Raw genomic sequence first — 21,438 nt, forward strand, 5'->3', positions numbered from 1 at the left:
AGGTCTCTTGTAGCTTTAAAATGGTGTAAATTGTGGTTTCTGTGCAACTTGGAGTTCTCAAATAATGATTTAAAGATTTTTAGTAGCTATGGATCTGTTACAAGAGTAGATGGGTGAGGTTCTGTGGCCTGCAGTGTTCAGACTAGATAACCAGGATGGTCCCTTCTGGTCTTAAAGCAGAGCTGGCCAAGAAGCTGTCAGTAGCCCAGATCTGGCCCATTGCAGCTCCCAGCCCTGCCACTAATGTGTTGCCTGGAAGCTGCCAGAGAGGCATGAGCCCTTTCAGTTCTTGCTATTTAAAGGGTTCATGCCTTCCACGTGGCTGCCAAGTAATGTGGTGATAGCCACCTGGCAGGCGCAAGCCCTTTAAATGGCTGCTGTTTAAAGGGCTTGCAGCTCCTGGAGCTAGAGCTAGAAGCCCTCTAAATAGTAGCAATTGAAAAGGCTTTTGGCCTGCAGCCGTCCTGTCACTCCTCTGCCCCCAGGCCAATCAAGACCTGGGGACAGGGGAGCAAGCGAAGTCTCTACCACCACCATGGGCATGTGGCACTAGAGGGAACCAATAGCTATTCAAAACAGTTTGATGGTTCTTTCTAGGCGCTGTATGCCCCTGGCAGGGGGCGGGGGAGGGGTTTAAGACTTCACATTCTCCCCCATCCCCAGGCCAATCAGGGTCTGTGGGCAATGAAGTCTTCTGGCCCCAGCCTTTCCACTTGAGGCCCTGCTCCTTCTGGGGCACCCCGTGTCCACTTCAGAAATGTGCAGAGTAGAGTAGTCCTCCTTCGAAAATTATTGTCCATGCCTGCCTTAAAGTCTATGAATCTGAGGTGCACTTCCAAGAACTGTAAACTCTGGTATCAGTAGTCAGTTCTTTCTGCTCTTGAGAGCATAAAGCCCATTATTATCTGGATTATGTCTTTATAGCTGAGTTTTGGCTAGGGATGTAAAAGCTGCCTAAACTAGTTAACCTGTTAAACAATTAGTTTAACTGATTAACTTCTGGCTGCGGGTAGCAGGGGCTGCTCTGGAGCCAGCGCAGATGCCAGGCACTGCTCTCACCCCACTATGGCCTGGATCCTGCTGACTGAGCTGCTGGAGGTGGGGTGCTGCTTCCTCCATTCTGGCCTTCTGGTGAGACAGTTACTCAGTGAGCATGCCAGTAAGGCTATTTCCTACTGGGTAACTAGTTAATTGTTTAACCTTTTACATCCCTAGTTTTTGCATATCCAGTGATTGTGTAGAATGTTCTGTTGTTTCATAATACATATATATTTTCATATATTAGGTTGCCTACATTATTAACTAATGAAGTGGAATAGAGCTGCCAGTTGCAGAATAAACCACTCTGAGTGAAAATTAAAATACTATTTCTTACCAAGGATATTTTATTTGCAACACTTTCATGGTGTATGCACTATATAAATATTCTTTGTGTACAGATACTCACAAGATGCAGCTAGTCCCTTACGAGGCCGTGATAAAATTCTTGATAAGAAGAAAAATGTAAATTGCTTCATGTGAGAAGGCTGTTGAGAACAGCATTCTTAAGGCTTGCAGTGCCAGTCATTGAGAGAGGATGTAAAACAATATATAACATATTATTTCCACAGCATGTATTTATATCAGCATGGTAGTCATGCAAAAGGTAAGGCTAGGTTGGCAATTCTTTGCTAAGCTCCTATTTTCTGTGCTTATAACTTCATTTCTAAGAACTGTATTTAGATTTCAATTTCTCTTCATTACTCTTGGTCAGTTGGTTACAGTTAAGAATATTTAAATTGAAAATGTAAAGGACAGGCGGTAAGCCATTTTTTAGTTACCATGCTGTGGAAAAGGTTTTATAATATTTTCAAATGTTTCCTTTGCATCTTGATATTCCCCCTTTCCCAGAATAGACAGAATGTAATTTTTTCAAGAAAATCTGCCTTGCTAAACTGAAAGAAATTTGTTAAAAATGAAACTGTAAGATTTCTAAAATGCACCCTTTACATGTGCAGTTTAAAAAAAATCTAAATACATTAATAAAATATATCAATTAAAAATATTTCAGCTGACCCAGTAGCTTCTTTAATAGTCAACCAAAATAAAATCTCCATGTTAACTTATCACCCCGCAAATGTCTGGAAAAATAGGTGTGGCTTATTATGTGCTCTGAAAAAACCACCCAACATGACTTCTTTTGAATCACAGGTGAGTAAATTCCAGAGTGGAAGACTCTCAGGGTACCTCTAAACTGTGGGGGGTTTTCAGGATACCGGAGGTAGCCCAAAAAAACTCTGCTGCATCCAGGGAATGCGTTTGCTCTTCTGCGCTTTTTTTTTTTTTTTTTTTTTTTTTTGCGCGAGGAAGAGCAGACATGCTCTTTTGGAAGCCCTCTCTTCCTCATTCCACGAGGAAAAAGGCATCTTCCAAAAGAGGAGGTTTTTCCAGAGCAGGTGGGCCAAATTTCGGAGAAGCCTCTTTCGATGAACATATCGGAAAAAGGTATGCAAATTGCAGAAAACCATCGTAGTGTCTACATTGTGTAGACATAACCTCCGTTAAGAACACTCATATTGCGTAAAGACTTAGTTAATTTTAACGGCCATGTATTATACTGAATGTATATTCTAGGTCAAAAATAGATACTATGTGTGTGTAATTAGTTCATGATATAAACCTGAATTTTTGTTCTATGCTTCCTTTCTCACAACTTAGTATAAACAAATAGTGAAGAGGTTTTATGGGGCATATTTTGTTACTTCTGAATCCTGTGGTTTTTGTTTTTTAACTAGTTCTTTAGATGTTGTTAAAAGATAACATCTTTGAATATTGTCTGATTACTAGAATGCTGACTTTAACACAACTTATTTGATTCTATTTTAACAATAGAAATTAATCTTATGGTTTCTGTTAAAGTAATGTTACTGAAAAAATCTTACTGAACTATTTGTCGTGTTTTTTAAAAGATGTTTAAGATTTAACATAACATTTAACTGATCACAGATGAAACTATAAATTAATCCCTTATGAGTTTTACTGGCTACAGGGCATTTGTTTGTAAGCTCCTTTGTTTCTGCAAACTAAGGAAAGACCAGGTTTAAGCTAACAAATTAAAAATTGTATCATAATAACTAAGTGATTCAGTATTTTGGTTTTCCAAAAATACATAATGTGCTCTAATATCATAAATAGTTATGAAAATGTAATAATTTCCTTAAGCTTAAATCTTTAACAAATTAAACAAGAGACATAACATTTGATTTCATTGTCATGTTTAGCCAACATATTAGAAATTGTATCCTGTTGCTCACAAAACTAAGTATATTAACAAAAGGTAAAAATAGCTACTAATTAATTTAAAATAACTGACTCAGTAATCGAATCAATCTTATTTCTGTTTCTACTGAGTTGTGGATAGGCCAGCGCTACATGTATAAAATTGTTTTGGACTTTATTTATGAAAACACATCCAATAGCAGTATTTCTTCACAAACAGTGGTAGCTCAGTCTGAACCACAAGCTTAGAAATGAGGAAGAAATTTGAGGAAGACTGTCAGTCAATGAGTGAAAATAGATAAAGGCAGATTATACAGCATCATCCACATTATGAAATTTATTTAAGTAAGCAGTTAAATCCAACATGCTGACAAAGTAGCAAGTAGTCAGGGTTACGTGTGGATGTTAGGAAAGCCATACTGGAAATTGAGGAACACTGGCCTTCAGGTGAACAGTAAAGTGAAAGAAATTGTTGCTATCAGGAGTTTGGAACTACACTCAGTTGATTTCATGAAACTTTTTCCTTTCAGCTAGTGCACATGTGTATTCTCTTTATGGTGTCCATATGTCTCGACACAGGAGTGTGGAGTTTTCAGTAGCTGTGTTCAGTAGGAGTTGTCCATGTTCTCTCCCATCCCCCATGACATAAAGGACATTGCAGTTATGTCCATGTAGAACCATAGTGCTGATGCTTCCCATATTGATGGAAGGGGTTCTTCTGTTGTGCTAGGTAATCCACTTTTCCAGGAGCTGGTTGCTTCTACCTTTGACCTAGTGCTATCTATTGGAGGGTTATGTTGACCTAAATGTGGTTTTCAGAAAGTGAAATTTTTCACCACAGTGCTGAGAAATACAGTTAGTTTGAACTAATTTTTAGATAAGTACTTACTAATTAGATTTATTATTGGAACTTAATTTGTTTCTACGTGGTATCTGGTAGCCTTGTTACTGTTTCAATTAGTTTGTTAGCAGGACACAAAGAAAACAATGAAAAAAAGGAGAAGCTTATGACTGATCACAGATCTACGGGAATGAATCCATTTCCTCTTGTGCAGGGATTACGCCTCTGACTGATAGCCACGACAGATGCGTTTACTGTCTGGGTGAGGAACATATATCGCAGCCAAGTATGCGATTTTGAAGTCCTTCAAGATGTGTACACAAAAGGAGAGGAAGTAGAGGGTGAAGCTTTTTCTTATGTAAAGGTCCATGAGAACTACATTGGACTCAAAGGGACTCCTGCTACTGAGGACTAAGTGACTCTGACTCTATGGTTTGGTCTACACTAAAACATTTAAGTTTACCTAGCTATGTCACTCAGGACTGTGATGACAGTTTTGCATCCTGAATGCTATAGTTAGGTCAACCTAACCCACAGAGCAGATACAGCTAGGTCAAGCCAAGAATTCTTCCTTTGATATAGCCATGGGTGATGGATGAAAGCCCAGCTGAGAAAGGCAAGCCTCAGTGCCGCACCTTCCGCCCACAGCCTCACCCTTGGAGCCAAGCCCCGCCCACCTCTAGCCCGATCCTTCCTGGCCATGAGGAGAGCTGCTGGGCTGCCATGCTGCAGCCCCAGCTCTAGCCCCATCCCTCTCTAGCAGCTAAGGGAAGCTGGGCTGCCAGGCCACAACCTCATCCCTCCCTGGTGACTGGGGAATTTACAGACCCAGCCTTTCCCGGCATTCAGGGTGCTGAGCTGGGCAGCTGCGGTCCCAGCCTTTCCCAGCAGCAGCCCCAGCCTTAGGCGTGTAGGCAGTTTTGGGAAGGCAGTTCCTCCCCCTACCTGCATTACCCAACCCGTCCATGGATAGAAGTATTCCTTCTTGGAAATTTACATCCACCGAAAACCCCTTCCATTGAGGTTGGAAACATGCTGCTATGCTGCAGTGACACAGCTTCAGTGCCATAGCCGTGTCACTGTAGCACTGGAATGGGAAAAATTATCACATGTTGATTTGCAAATAAATGTAGCGTTTACACTAAATTTGGCACTTCCAATTGCTAATAAAGACAATATTTGCATCTGTATATGTTTATTTTAGTAATAACATAGCTTAATATATGTTTATTTGGATTCTTAATGTTCACTTTTGTATGCTAGAAAATGATAGATGTAAACTCTTCCATTTCTTATTTACTAGATTTTTTTTTTTTTTTTTTTTTTTTTTTTTTTTTTTACTAATTTGTTTCAAGCTCAGTTTGGCTCGGAATTGGAATTTAATTAAAAATGTGCAAAACTACCATTTTCATTTGTGTGTGTTGATACAGCCTTAAATATACTGGGTACATAAAGGGAAAGGGTTTCAGAACACGTTTTGCATATAAAACTGATTTATTAAACCAAAGGAAGGTATTATCTATAGCTAGTGAATTGATTATATTTGGTCAGTGTGTTCAAGGCTTTAGAACTACCAAAGCTCATCTTCTCACACCTAGTTTTTATTCATAAATTGGAAGAGGAAAACAATCTATCTTGCTTTTCTGCTTCGAAACTATTTCTTAACTTTGAATGAACTAAAGCTTCAGAGGGGTAGCCAAGTTAGTCTATAACTGGAGAAACTTAAAAAAACAATGTATACTCTTGCACTGCCTTGGAGACTAACAAAACATGTAGATGGTATCATGAGCTTTCGTGGCAAAATCCACTTTTTCAGATAAAATGAAGTAGTCAGTGAACTGAACTTGTTGAATAAACAGAAATCAAGAAATTATTCTCTCCAGAACAGGTTGTCCAAAGCTAGGTTAGCAAGTCAGCAAACTCAGGTTCCAGGTGCTTAGCTGATAATTTCTATCAATTAAGTGATTTGACGTGGTTCAAAACTTTAACTGCAAACACATACTACTAATAAATATTAATTTTTATTTAATTTAATTATTTTAATAGATTGTTATAATCTTACACTTTAACATAGGATGTCATAATTTCAAATAGGTTTATTTTTAAAAACAAAATTATATTTAAATTAAATACAAGATTATATTTAAACTAGCAGATTACCTGGCATTACCAGGGTCCTTCAGGGCAGTATGCTAGAGGGGGTGCAGGACTCGGGATGTTGGGAGGGGATGTGCGAGAGTGAGGTGTAGTCGGCAAGAGTAAGTCTCAGGTCCGACACTGGGTTCCCAAAGTACAAAGGATGCCACACAGGTATCTGTCAAGCACAAACAGTTTATTTCTTGACAGCTAACAGCTGTGCCCCATAGATGAAAGAACAATATAACAAAGAAAACGGCATATCTTACATCCCTTCCTGCAAGCTTGGGACCCCGGGTAGGCTGCGGATGAAGTGGGAGGTTGTCCCAGTTTCTGAGGCGCTGGTACCCAAAGCCCATCGGCGAAGTCCAATTTGCTAGGCTCTGAGGCAGCCTTAAATGCAGTTTTCCTGCCTTGTTTGGCAGTTTGGAAATTTCCAAGGCTTACTCATTAGTGCTGATGTAAAGCTTAGCTGTTAGTTATCGATATGGTTCTGATCTTGATCATCTTGTCCTTTGGCCCTGTTTACGTGATGGGTAAACAGAATTGTTTATGTGTTCTTGTGTTTTACCCTTATCTTATACTTGTTCTTGCTGTACTGCCAACAATGCTTATCCTAAGTAGCGTATGTTCCCGAAGACTTGCTTCTGGCTCATCAGATATAGGGAAAAGGGAAAGGGGGGAAAGAATGCAGGCCTCACCACCCCTAAACTATCACTTACAAAGTTCTTCCGCAATTGACCACTTCAGGAGGGGATCAGAGCAAGGGGTCCCATCTAGCCCCCCAGTTACCAGGGGCCTCTTTTTCTCCCCCCAGCTCCTCCCAGCCTTCTTTCTCTCCCACCCTCTCGTGCTGCAGCCAAGGACCAGGAGGGGGCAGGATTTAGGTTTGCTGAGTTACTTACTTGGTCTGCTGGCAGGCAGGATGGCTGAGCCTCAGCCCTGCTGACCATACCTTTGGTGGACACTGCAGCATAGATCTCTCTTGTGGCCTGGCTGCCCCCAGTGGCCATTCTCATATGGCATCTCTCCAAACAACAGCCCCTCCCTTTGCATGTTATGGAAAACAGCCCTTCTTGTGTGGCTTCTGGTTCTCCTGCCACAACCAAACCCTGACCTTGCGTTAAGTTAGCAGAAGAGGAAGCTGCATACAAAATGTTGTGGTTCTAGCTCTCACCATTAAGGAGGAGTTCTTGAACAAATGAACTCTCACAGGCAGATAGACACAAATAGATATAAAAAATCAATTTTTTATTGTTATTGGATTTTTATCTATCCTGGCAAGCCCATGTGGCTAAGAAATGAAGCAATGTGCTGTCTTTGGATCCCTAACCCCCCGACAAAGAGGTGAGGATGTCAGGCGTTATTTTTGTACTGGAAGTCTCTTTGGTTTCTTTTGAATTTGGTCTCTCTCTTGAATTTTCTCCTTTAGGGTTTACTGTAGCTGTCCTGAGAAGTTGCAACAGTGAAAGGACTGATGTTTTTATAGCACTATTTGTATTTTCTCTTCATTAATTGTTGAAAGGGATATTTGTGTTCGTCCTCAAAACAGCCTTATTCAGAGGTTTCTCAAAAAAACTTAGCCTCACCATGTTTTGAAGATGCAATTTAGTGCTTCGAAGAACTAATCCAATGTTGCCAAGGCAACTGTGTTAGTTGCAGTGTAAATGGTGCAGCCAGAGACATTTTTCAGAGGGTTGGATGCTGGTGTCCAAATTTCCTAGTTTGTTTTTTGAAATGGGATTCTTCCAGGCTAGTATGGTTGAAGCAATGTTCACTGCAGGAGCTAAAGCTTGACAATCTGCTTATATAGTGGATTCATAATTTTACTGAAAGGTTGATGCTGTTCTCGGGCCAATTATTTCTTCAGGAACAAGCATTACTTTGTTGATGGATGCTCCTTTTGGAAGGTTCATATAGCATATATTGGATATGACGGCTCCAGAGGAAGACTTGTGAACTAGCTGCAAGAGCCTCTTAAATTCGTAAGGTTATTTCCATTCAGATATAATTAATTTCTCCATTGTGCAAATACAACAGAGATGAAGAGCTCACTTTTTGTATGAGGACATGAAATACATTGACTTGGTGATCTTTCTTGTCCTCTAGTTCAGCATAGTATTTAAGGCCCTGTAGTTCTTGCAAAGCATAGTGATAAATCTGTCTGTGGGAAACATTCTTCCTGTTGTTTCCTTGTTATTGCTATGGATTTGAGTTGGATTGTTTCCCTTTTTCAAAGGAGGATGAAAATGAACTATTTCATTTCCTGTTTCCTTAGATGTGATTTTTGTCCCATTTTAGTTTTTTCCTGTTAGGAGTTTAATTAGATTATTGTGAGGGAGAAAAATAATGCTTTCCCCTTTGATTTGGTGTGTGAATCATCAGCACTTAGTGTTCTGCCTTTCTGAACTTTTGCTGAGTAACAGACCAGTTATGATGATCTGACTCAAAAGTCCTTGGAGCTTTTAGGGTTACTGTTTTGGAGAAGGGAAGTGCTTGAGTGTGTGGGGCTGCATAAAAGTGTGAAGAAGGGATGGTAAGTTGAAAAGTTGGCTTGTTTTGGTAGCAAGTTTAGAGGAAATGGTGTTTGAAGTCTGGCATTTCTACAGTGGCAGGATTGCACTTGTGGTGCTTTGCCAGTCCTTTATGTCAGTTGAGTTAGTGATTTGATGTATGTCTTTGAGTGGAGAAGCAGGGGGCATGTTCTGTTGGATAGCTTTATATTTTCATTTGTTTGCTTCTGAGATTTTCTGTAAATAAGCCATAGGAATGGTTTGTCCTATAAAAGCATCCGAATATATGATACCATGTTTGTTGGGTACTTGTATTTGGTTGCAAGGAGATGAAGTATTGGTAGCCTGGTAATTTTTTTTTTTTTTTTTTTTTTAACTAAAGTAAGGAAGATTGAAAGCTCAGTTGGAGTCAAACACCATTGCTGTTGTTCTGTTTATATTTTCATTTACCTCCCCTAACTTTCCGGTGGAAGGTGGTGTTTTAAATGTCAGGCAGAAACCTTAGGCTTCCAGTTTGTTTCTGATTTCCCTAGTTCTGCCACCAGGGCTCTCAGCTGAAAGGAATATGAAAAAGGTGCCAGTGGACTGTGGGACTGTTGAATACTATATATATTTATCTGTCGAGGAGAGTGCTTAGCAGAAGTCCAAGAACTTTTAAGTATTGGCAAGGCTATACATTACCATGCTACATTGGTGCAGATGCGTTGCAGTAGCCGCATATCTGGTGAAGATGCCCTGTCAGTGGAAAAGCATCTCCCATTAATATAGTGTGCTGTACAAAATGCTTTACGTTGAAGCAACTTCTACAGCATGGGGGGTATTTTCACATCTGAGTGATGTAATTTACATCGATTTAAATGGTAGTGTAGACCTGGATTAAGAGGAGAATACTATAAAATGCTGTGATCAAAGAGTATATTTCCTAATTTAGAAGAAACCTTTTTACTCTATCTGAATCCTCTTTCTCTTGTCTCACAGTTGCTGCTGTAGGAGAGAAGAAATACTTGTTCTGTAATGAGTCAGATTAACACCTTTACTGACATATAAGCCACACACAGAATCATAAAGTCTCAGAATGGCTCCAGGAATGGGTCAAAAGTCCACAGCAAACACAATAGGTCAACCGGGGTGAACTACATAGAGGATAAGTCACAGAGGGTTAGCTATGTTGTTCTGTATCTGCAAAAACAATGAGGCAGCAGCGGATTTAGGGCAGGGCGAGCGGGGCGGCTGCCCCAGGCCCCGCGCTTCCCGAGGCCCCGTGCATGCGCCGTGTCAAAGCGGGGGCCCCGTGGCACTGCCCTGGGCCCCGCGGCACTCTCATCCGCCCCTGCAATGAGGAGTTCTGTTCCACTTTAAACTTCCCAGTTTATTTGGGCATAAGCTTTTGTGGGTAAAAACCCTTAGTCAGATGCATCTTTAAGGTACCACAGGACTCATCGTTATTTTTACATAGAGGATTGTTATGTGTGAGGTCTAGTCACCATTTACGCAAACAGTAATGTATTTTGCTTTTTTAATAATCTAGTCAGATCAACAGGCCCCTAACTATGGTGTGTTTGGAACCTGGTGCAGTAATCATTGAAGCAATTTGAGTAGGGGATCAGTGGGGTCCCCTTCTCCCATCCAGTGGTGACACTATGTCTGGCACTTAGTTATTGTACAATTATATTTTCACCAAGGCAAAACAGCTTTTCTTTCAAAAAATATTGGAAAAGTATAAATGCAAAATAAGATAAAAATCAATTATTTAAATCCTGGTTTTCAGCTTGATACCATAATTTTAAATTGCTTTGACCTAATCAGTCCCGGGGCTTCCACATCTCAACACGGCTTGGTTCCCAAAGGATGTACAATGGCATTCCAGATTATCCATCACTAAATTTTTTTTAACCAAACTTTTGTGCAAATATTTTCAAGCTTGGTCAGATGATTAAAACAACACCCAGATTACTAGCAATGGGGCTATTAAACCAATCCCCAAGTAGAATTGGGGACAAAGGACTCATTTTATATTTTTCCTAACTGCAAGATCAGAGCCTGTTCTATTTGAAGGGCCAGAAAATGTCAGTTAAGAAAATAGAGCTCAAGATGACAATATTGCAGTCTATACTAGAAGCAACTTTCAAAAATGATTTTCTTGACCTCATTGGGTCTGAAAGAAACGTAGCAATATGTTTGCAACATACCATCTCACAAAGACCCTCAGAATCATTTTCAGTACAGTGTGCTGCCTTTCAGAACCCACGAGAAGCTAAGTTTGGGAAGCTGCCTTCAGACAGAAGGGTTTACATGTCTACCTGTTGGATGATGTCTTTCTTCATCAGAGCTCCATCCAGAGAAAGAGCATACATGTTATGCAATTCATTATTACATTTCTTTATATTCATGTTTGTCTCATCAAATTACAAAAAAGCCCGCTCATTACTTACTGGAGCATCCCACAGTTGGGAGTTAAAACCCAATGGAAAATAATGAGTAATGTGAATTTTTCCCAGAAATCATGCTCCAAAAGCTTAAATTACATATAGTAAGTCTTCTGCCGCTGGTTGTTCTACATCAAAATGAACACATCTTATGGAATAGAGGGGAGAATGAGGTGACCATGGTACAGGGATGGATGTTGGGGGGAGGGAGAGAGGAATACACAGAATCCTTGATGGGAATTGGGGGACTTTAGTATATGTGGCGCACACAGCTCCTAACAAGGGAACATAAAAATAGGGGTAGACAGAGGCCCTGATACGGGACAGTGGTAATGGGGGACATGGAAGAAAGGAGAGGGAATAGGGGTGCACACACAACTCCTGCTGTGGCAGTGAACATTGAAGTACTTCCACTAGCAACTGGGGAGGATGGAAATGGGGTAGACAGACCCCATAGTATAGAGAGAGGAGAAAATTGGGGACTCTAGTATAGGAGGAAGTGTATGGGAGGAAAGAGGAATGGGTGCATACCCAGAATCTCTGCTATGGTGGAAACTGGAGAAACTTAATATAGAATTGGGGGGGGGGGGGAAGGCTACAGAGCCCCAGCCATGGATTGCCAGGGGGACATGGAGGCCATGTTGGGGAGGAGGAATGGCGGTGCACATAGTGCTGCTGGTAAGGAGATAAAAATAAGGAACCCTGGCATAGCAGTAGGGAGGAACAGAGAGGACTCAAAATCCCAGAAGAGAGCATGGGGGGAGGAGGAGGTATCGAAGGGTGATGCAGAGGAAGCTTGTAGGATAGAATGGAGTAAGGATGCAAGAAGCCTCTGGTGTGTGCAATGAAGTTGTACTGCATAGGTAGCGGAAAGGGAAATGGGGTGGGGAGATGCAGAGGGCATAGCTAGGGTAATTGCAGGAAGTCAGGTTTAATATGTTAATAGCAGCCAGTGTTACTGATGACGTGCTGCAGAGTTCAGTATCACCTGGAATTTTTAAAGTGCTGAAGGCTTAGTGCTGAGGTTTATGGGATTGCTGTAATCTAGTGAGGTGATAAAGGTGTGAATACCTGAAGCCCGGTAATTGTTTGCCAGGATGGAAGGGAATACCCTGACCAGCAAGAGAAGGTCAAAGGCATTATTGTGGAAGCTGCAATGTTATTGTCGGTGAAGAATCCAGGTACATTCTTAAATCACAGACTGAATTGACTAATTGTGGGTATATGCCATCAACCAATGGTGGCTTTAGTCTTTTCAAAATGCTTTCCTGTGCTCATCAGCAAAACCTTTGTTTCACTCAGATTCAGCTCCAACAAGCTGTTCTTTATCCATCAGCTGATCTCATCACAGTATTGTTGTTTGCAATGATATGGGCATATGAGATAGATGAGTAGAACTGTTGTCTTCTGTATATTGCTGGCACTTGAGTCCATGTCGTCTGATTAGTTCAGCTAGTGGCTGCATGGGGATGTTGAATTGGAGCTAAGAGAGATCCTTGTGAGAAACCACAACTGAGGGGGTCTAGCAGTGAAAGTGCTGTTTCTCCTCAGGAAGGTTTTTCTTAGACTTTCTAGCTATGCAGCTACAGAAATCACCTTTCTAGTTGTCATTGCTTTTCTTTTAGTCTTGGAACTGGGAATGAAATCCCTGAGGTTATTTATTCCATAAAGACAAGGTGGTCTTTCACCTATGCCCTGAATTTATACCCAAGGTCTAGTTACCTCTCTTCCTAACCAATCCTCATTGATCAGAGGAAGGAGTGGTAAGCTCTGGGAATGCTGCCTAGTAATCTAAAACATACCTAAATAGATAAAAACCCTATGCAATCTTTGGTCTATATTACAGTAATAAAGATAAAGCATTAAACTCATCAAAAGCCTGATAAATGGCATACTGTATCAAAGTAGTATATAAGCCCACAGAAAGCCTACTTCATTTATCAAGGTCAGAAAAAAGTTACTTTGAGTTAGAAAAATAATTTGCTTTGTATAAGGACATTTTGTAAAATCTAAATTTGATATTCAAATTTTGTGTTTTCCTTTCTTCACAAATGGGTGTTGCAAACTATGGTACCTCATTTATTTTGTATTATTTTTATATAGCCATGCAAATAGGTATTCATTTAATTTTAATTTAAAATTCCTTCCCAATGAATGAAGTCACACTGCTGATGAAATATAATTCTAGGAATGGCAAGCCAAGTGAGAGAAAAGTAGGACAGTTCGTTAGCTCATGACTTTCTTTATTTATAGCTACAGAGTCACTATTCCTCTCCATCCTTGTTGAGAGTTGAGGAGAAAGGAAAGAAGTTTCTGCTACTCTCTCCTTAACCCAGCCTCTAGTTCTGTCAGTCTTTCTACCTCATGACCAACTCTTTTGGCTATATTTGCTGCTCTTCTTTAATTTTGCCAAGTAACATCCAGTGTTGTCTTCAAGTCGTTATTGTCAAGTCCAAGTTGAGTCTCAAGTCATTACAGTTCAAGTCCCAAGTCGATTCTCAAGTCTAAATTTTAAAAATGTCAAGTCACTTTTGTACAAGCCATCAATATCGGCATTTTTAGACAATTTTTTCACCAAGTCAATTTAACAAAATTAGCAAGTCTCAAGTCACAAACAATGAACCCACGTGGAGTCTCAAATCGAGTCACCTAGGTGACTTAAGTTGGACTCGAGTTCAAGTTGTGTCAGTCATACCCTGACTCCTGGCTCCCCCCCCTTGCCTTTTACAGCCCTCTGGCTAATTAGGGCCACAGCTGCTTCCATTACCCCTTCAGGTCTGGGCTTGCTCAGCTGGCAGTAGTTGGCCTTTTCAGCCAGGCTATAGTGGCAGAGCTCTGGCTTAGCCAGCAGTCTGTCACAATGCATGGGCTTAATGTTGTTCCAAGCATGATATCTGCAACTGTATAAGCATAAAAAACTTGTTTCTTCTCAAAGAAAGCTAAATTATGCACAGATTGACTTTAGATGGCCTCACGCATCAGTGGAAGCCTCCCACTTGTCACAGCTGAGTGTTTTTTCCCCAATCTAATGTTATCAATTATGCAGTAGTCCTGGTTCTTTAATACTGAGCAATCTGAATTGTCACATTTTTGTGACTTACGCAGTGCCATTCCCACACGTTTGTTTCTTTAGGATTTTATTTTTCTTATTCATTGAATAGGTTAAATGTATCTGTTCTGCCTCCCGCCCAAAGGTGATACTCTGAGAGTGTTCTGATAGAATAAAAAGATGGACTGAATCATCTGAGGCTGTGGGATGAAGTTATTTTTAGCTCTTGGCATTTCAAGCTGGAACACTTCATTCTTTGCTGCCTGTTAATGAGTCATCTGGAGAAAATGGGCCTCTTCTTGCTTTCAGGGTCTGCAGCAAATAATAATAGGCTAATCTCTGCAGGGGACATTCTGTCAAGTGAATGAAACTTAAAATAGAGATTTATCACCCACATGTAAACGTATACGAAGAAGGATGCCTCTATTGTGTAATATATGAAAATCTCAACTATTAAAGTATGATGAAAAATCTAGTGACTATTCTAGTGATAAACATTGTTTAGAAAAGTTTAATTGATGCTCAGAGTACCTTTTACAAATATGAGAATGAAACATTCAGCATGTAATTTAAAATACAGTTGATACCCAAGGAATCTGCTTTAGCAGAAAGCACTTGGTTCAGAAGTTAGCAATAGTTTTCCCTATGCTGAGGTGTCAAGAGTGAGTTTCTGTCATTGACAGAAAACAAAATTCTGTATGCTGTTTTATAAAGCTTATGCAACATCTTTGTTTTGGTTCCTTCTGTAGAATGTGAACACTGAAAAGAATTGTTTTCTTTCTGCAGGAGAATCTACACTTTCTCCCTTTGTTTTCTTCCTCTTCACCATGCTGCTTGTTCAGTTTGGTGGCTATTGATGTAGGCATATATTTGCTGTGTCTCATTGGTGTAAAAATTACTTTTTTTTATATCTCTCTACTGGGGTGGTAATTGCTCAAAGGTGTTAAACTAATCTTACCTCAATTGTTGAGTTCCCCAAATTCAATAATATGAATGATTAGTTTATAAAACTATTACAACCTGGAGGACTGCATGAAAGAGGATGCTGCAAATAAGATGCATGGAAAGAATAATGGCAAATTGTCAAGATGTGTCATATGGAAACTTTTAATGTTGCTTTTTATTCCATATTGTGACTTTTTTTTAATGAGATTTTCATAGTTTTTGGGATGAGGGGGTAGTTGATTTTCAAGCTAATTTCTTTTGCACTGCTTGTTTGATTGCTGTTTGGAATTATTGCCCACTTCTCCTTATATTAGGTGACTAAACTCTAAAACTGATTAGAGTTTGTTTTAGTGAGTAATTGTCACAGTGAAAAAAAGTTATTTTTATAAATGTTGGTGCAAGTAAGCTGATGGTAGTAATCGAGCAATTAAAGACAAACAGGGATAGTGGTGTCTGAATGTTGCATACACTAATTCAAGAGTCTACCTCCAATTTGGGTTATTCAAGCTAAAATGAAAATTTATTGGCATACTAGAGAAAATGTAAGTTAGCTTGTATATCATTATGAAAATTGTTGCTAAGTGGGCCACAGATTTAGTTGTAGAATCTGTGTTAAATAACATAAATACCTTACATATTAGAGACAAACTGCTGGAGAGAAAATAAAGTTTCTCGTTCTCTCAAGGAACACTGTGTGTATCCAGTCTCAGGAACTTTTTCAGCCAAGATCAATAGTTTTGCTTTAGAGGAGTGCCAGGATCTTTGTCTTCTCCAAAGTCCAAGTGCTTTGGTTCCTTCTCACATCTTCTCCCAAAACCAGTTTGCACATGACTTACGTTTCCTGTCAGTCCCCACAGATATGACAATAAGCAGTATCTTTGTTAATACATTCACTTACAAACTAACATGCAAAGCTATTATTCTTAATGATTCATGGTTAATATCTTTGAGAGGACATAGTTTCCTGCAGAACTCCCAGTAGTGGTAAATGAAAATACAAGTTTTGGCATGTTAGTTAGGTGCATTTCTGGAACTACTTATCCAAGACCACATGAGGTAAGTACACAAAGATTCAGAAATTGAATGCATAATTACATGTTTCAAATACCCATCTGTCACAATGAGTATTGCATTTTGTTATGAAAAAGTGAAATCTGAGCGAAGAACCATCATTAAGTAAGTCCTTGCCTTAAATGATCATTTTTAACCAGCAACATTTTATTGGAAAGCTTAGACTGATGAAGTAAAATGGGTCTTTATCTTATGATTGTGCTCACTAAAACTAAGTTTCGCTGTGCTTATTCTGTTTGTTTCTGAGATTTGTAGGGATGTTAGATATTGTGTAATTGAATAGCCATGTAACTGCATGAAATGTTAGCAGTTACAAGACTATTTGATAGTCCCTATGGGCGGGCCCAGCAACCAGTGCAGTCCAGCCCCTCTCCCAGGGAGCCCCTCTGGCCCCTCTCTATCAGAGGCAGCAGCGTGGGGTAGCAGTCGGGAGCTGGTCCTTAAGGAGAGCCAGTTTAAAAAACCACGAAGTGCATCTGACGAAGTGGGTCTTTGCCCACGAAAGCTTATGCTCCTACACTTCAGTTAGTCTATAAGGTGCCACAGGACTCCTTGCTGCTTTTGCAGATTCAGACTAACACGGCTACCCCTCTGATATTTAAAAAACCAGTTTCCCTCGTGAGCTGGCTAATACAAAGGAAGCAGCATGGAGTGGCAGCAGCCCCTGTTTGGGGGGTGGGAGGGGGGTCCATTGGAGGCTTGCTATGGACAGAGGCTGCACAAGGTGATAAAGCACGCAGATAATTGACAAATATTGCAGCAGTGTCATTATTGACATGGATTTTTTTGGTAACTGAAAAAATCAACAAACTAGTTTATAGAATATTGGTTATTAATATCATCAGTAATTATTTTGCATTTGCTAACCAAATGGCAATTTTACTTGGATAGAATTTTCTAAATCCAGGCATACTATATATGGATGCAATTAGTCTGAGTTAGTTTGTGCAGACCTATCAGATATTTTATGTGCTTTGAATTGGAAACCACATTCTTAAAAATGTTCATTTCTATTTTGAACAATTTTTGCTTTTAAGTCTGTTATATTGATGGATAAAAGTAAAAATGGTAAAGTTACTGATCTGATGTAACACTAGCAAGTCTTTTTTTTATAGGTATCACCCTTTTGAAGGAGGCTTAGGATGGTTTCATGAGCAGCTTTATTAAGTTAATGCAAATTGTAGCAAGGATAAGAGTGAAGATCTCTTGTGTGATGACTTGATGATTTTAATATTAAACGTTCTTTGAAAATGTTCTGTTAAATTAAACAAAATTTCACTTTGATGTGAACTGGAGTAATTTGATGCTTGTGAAATTGCAGCTTCAATTAGCATTTCCTAAAGAATTATTGACGGTTAACTTCTGGTTTCTACTGTGCAAACTGGAAACCGTCTCATGTGATTATTAAATAATTAGGGTTATGATCTCTAATTTTATTTTCATTTTGTAAAGCAAATATTTTTTAAAGTGTGCAGTATTACATTTCATCCTGCATCTTTACTAAAGAACAGATAACGTTTTCATTGTTGGAAAGATTAAAAAGTGCAGATGTGAATGCGTACCCATTTACAAGATTAACTGATGAATCTGGGCTCTAATGGTTGCATGTAGCCCCTCAAACTCCTACTGCTTCTGTGTCAGAGGCAGAGGGGAGGAAGGCGGGAGCCAGAATGTGTGGGGAGCAAGTTTTTAAGTTGGCTCCCCCTGTGTATCAGCTGCCACAGAGCCACCTGCCACCCCTTGCAGGCTCCGATACAGAAGCTGCAGAGGGTGGGGAGTGGTGTGGCAGGCAACAGCCATTGCTCATGGGGAGCTGGCTTAAAAGCTGGCTTCCTCCGAGCACTGGCTCCTGCCGATCCCCCACCTCTGCATGTAAATGTGTAACCGCTGTAAATTTCAGTGGTTACACGTTTACAAAAACAAACACATTTTAGCATCCCTATTAAGAATGTATCTGATTTTTAGAGTGCTTGTGTTCTCGCCTTTTCTGTTCTCTTCCCATTCTATAGTAGAATACTCTGAGGCAGGAAAGTTTTTTTCAAATAGTTTTAATGAAGAGTACAGTACTTATATCGATGTGAGGCACACATGCATAAGTTTTATATTAGAAATAAGAAATAATAGTAATAAAGTAAACGATGGTCTATATAGTCAGGATTCTAGGACAGATATTGACACATCTGTAGGGAATGTAGTAGGCAAATGTTGCCTCCAGCATACCTATGAGCCTAGGTTTGGGAAACAGGAAAGAGACTATGTGGAGACAGTTTATATTTTATGATGTCGAAAGATTGCTCTACTTTGGAGCACCAGAAGAGTGAGGTGTGTCTCAGTTGGGGGCCACATCAATGAGGGTTGAAGGGTTTTGAAAGAGTGTTTTTTGCTTCTCACTTGTGTGGTCCCCAACTGATTTTTCTGTGGGTCAGTGGCCCCTGACCCAAAAAAGTCCCTCCCCCTTCCCTCATAATAAATAAAGAAAACATTGAAACCTTTTGTGTTGGGCATAAATTAATATTTTATTTTATTTAAAATAAAGTTTGGTAAACTAACATGACAAAGTCAAAACGCTTGTTTAATCATTTAAATTAAACCATTCACCCTTGCTGCAACAGGTTCAGAAAATATGGTCACCTTACCCAGCCTACCCCAGACCCCTCCTTCCCCCGGCATGCATATCCGTAAACAGAAGTGAATAAGTTAAATTTTGGCACACCACTTCTGAAAGGTTGCCGACCCCTGCACTAGACTGATTCAGAATTAAGGGAGTTCCAGATTCCTGTTGAAGAACAAAAATATACCAGAAAAGAAGACGATGATGACAAATTACCACTGTGTTCAGCTAGCAGGACAGAAGAGTTGAAGTATTTTAGGAATATGGTGGATAAGTTATATTTGAATATAACTGATTATGATCTTTTTCAGTGAATTTTAAAACCAATTACTCTTCATGGGAGTATTTACTACTGCAAACTAGAATTTCATATTAAGTATTTTCCTAACCACTTCATCCAAACAAACAGCAAATTACAAAAATAAAATAAAGAAAAATAAAACAGTAATTCTAAACAGGTTTGGCTTATGAGTACCAAATGTTAATAGAAGAAAGAAAAAAATGCATAGGCAAATTGTAAGATTAATAGCTTTGAAATATTTTACCACAAATGTTAGCGAGGTTGAAAAAAATGCAATTAAATGTCAGTTTGATAAAAGCCAAAAGAACATTTTCCACATATGTTTGCATTTAGGCATAGTGAAACAAGATGAAAAAAGTAACAGTCTTTCAAAAGTAAGGTTAAAACATCAGCTCTTAAGGATCATGATTTAAAGGCATTTCTCCAAATTTTTTTCTTTCTCCAGTAGAAAGTCAGGCAGCTTTACATAAGTGTTCCTTGAAAAGTTCTAAAATATGAAGGCCACTTTTATTCTAAATTTGAATTTTCCCACACATATACTCCACCCTCCTATTCCCAATATATCCATGAAGCTACCCAGAATTGTTTTCAGAAGTGTCTGGCAATACTAAATAAAACTGATTATTAAGATTTTGTGTCTCAAAAAGATGAAAAATATAAAAATAAATCAATTATGATTCCAGGTTACTAGAAAGCAGTCTTAATAACAGGCTTCTGCTTCTACTTCTTGCAAAAGACACTACTAGTAGATACTGTATATACATGCAGTACACGGACATGAACATGCACATAAAAATTGTGAATTTGTCTACTATATAATTATATTAATAATTTGCATTTCATAATATTTTACTTTCCCCCTCTTAAATCATTTAACAAATAGTTAAAATGGATACATGCTTATAAAAACAACTTTTATAATCCATGGACTATACAGCTAAGGAAGTGATTTAAGGGAAAGCTGTTGGACATGAGCATTAGAAACCTATAATCTGTATTGTGTGTGACAACTACAGATTCACCTCTGCATGTTCCACAGAATAGAGAAAAAACGTGTGTGAAATCAAGGGGATGAAAAATTAACTTTACACCAAATAATGAAAAACGTGGTGAACATAATGAAGTCTTTAATCAAGTAGCAAACAAACGTGTCCAATCAATTCACTAGCACCTCAAAATCCTATAGTTAGTATCTACATTTTTTTCTCTCTGAGATTTTCCAAATGCTTTTCAGAGTCTCATCTAAAACAGATCCTATCTTAAAATTCCAATAACAGGGAGCCATCGACTTCTTTTCATCTGTCAGAGATGCTGCTTGGGCTAAAGCGACACAAAACACCAACACACATCCTTTCCCTCATACACTACCTTTCCCAAGATCTAAGGACAGGGACAGAACAGACTAGAACAGACACAAATTTCTTACAGTATACTCACATTTCGGTATCTAATTGTCACTTTAGGAACTTGTAAACTGCTAATAAACTTAAGTTACATTGCAAAACCATGAGGAAATATAAGTCTAAATTGACCTTTCTCCTCAAATATAATAATAAGGGGTGTTTACTACAACAAAAAATGGTAAAACAAAAGCTTTATTTAATCAAAACATTTCCTCCTATATGACTAATTTTACAGTATTAAACAATAGAGTAGGGCAAGTTACAATGACAGAGTAACTGCACTATATTAAATATAGGTGATGTATGAAATGTTGAACTCAAACATCAAATGTATGTGCAATAAGTCTTTGTTCCAGTTAAATCTACATTTGTGAATCAACAGTAATTTGTTCATGTCTTGTTGACTTCTAAGAACTTATAGTCAAAATATATATACGTTTTTCTTTTACTGGATGTCTCTGAACATTCTTAGACTGCTTTTCACTAGTGCCTTAAATATAAAATACATAGTATAACCAGAAGAAATGATGTAAGTGAAGGTTGAACCTCTCTTAATCAGGACTCTCTGGTCCAGCAACATCCCTGATCTGGAAGGTGTTCTAGGACAAGAGAGTCCCTCAGAGGGCTGTGGCTCAGAGCCCAGTAGTGGCAGCAAAACTGGGAGCTCGGCAGTCCTGCTCTTGCCCACCGGAGCTGCCCAGTGAGGCCAGGAGGCAGTGGGGCTGTCCAGAGAGACTGAAGTACAAGCGGGGCTGCTGTCCAGTGGTATAACTGAACACCAGCAATGGGGGGGGGCCTGCCCCATGGGGCAGCAGCCCAGCAGCAGGGCTCTGCTTGCGTCAGTGGGAGTACCACTGAAGGACGGGAAGTTGGCAGCAAGGCCA

The 21,438-nt window shown here is 39.3% G+C and overlaps 1 protein-coding gene across 4 annotated transcripts in view; it reads left to right on the forward strand.

Moving 5' to 3' along the window:
* ADK (adenosine kinase) overlaps positions 1 to 21,438 on the forward strand; it is a 417,444-nt gene that overhangs the window by 97,724 nt on the left and 298,282 nt on the right. The gene's annotated exons all lie outside the window — the stretch shown is intronic.

This window comes from Pelodiscus sinensis, chromosome 8, assembly GCF_052426305.1.
Source record: "Pelodiscus sinensis isolate ZL-2025 chromosome 8, ASM5242630v1, whole genome shotgun sequence".
Lineage (NCBI taxonomy): Eukaryota > Metazoa > Chordata > Testudines > Trionychidae > Pelodiscus > Pelodiscus sinensis.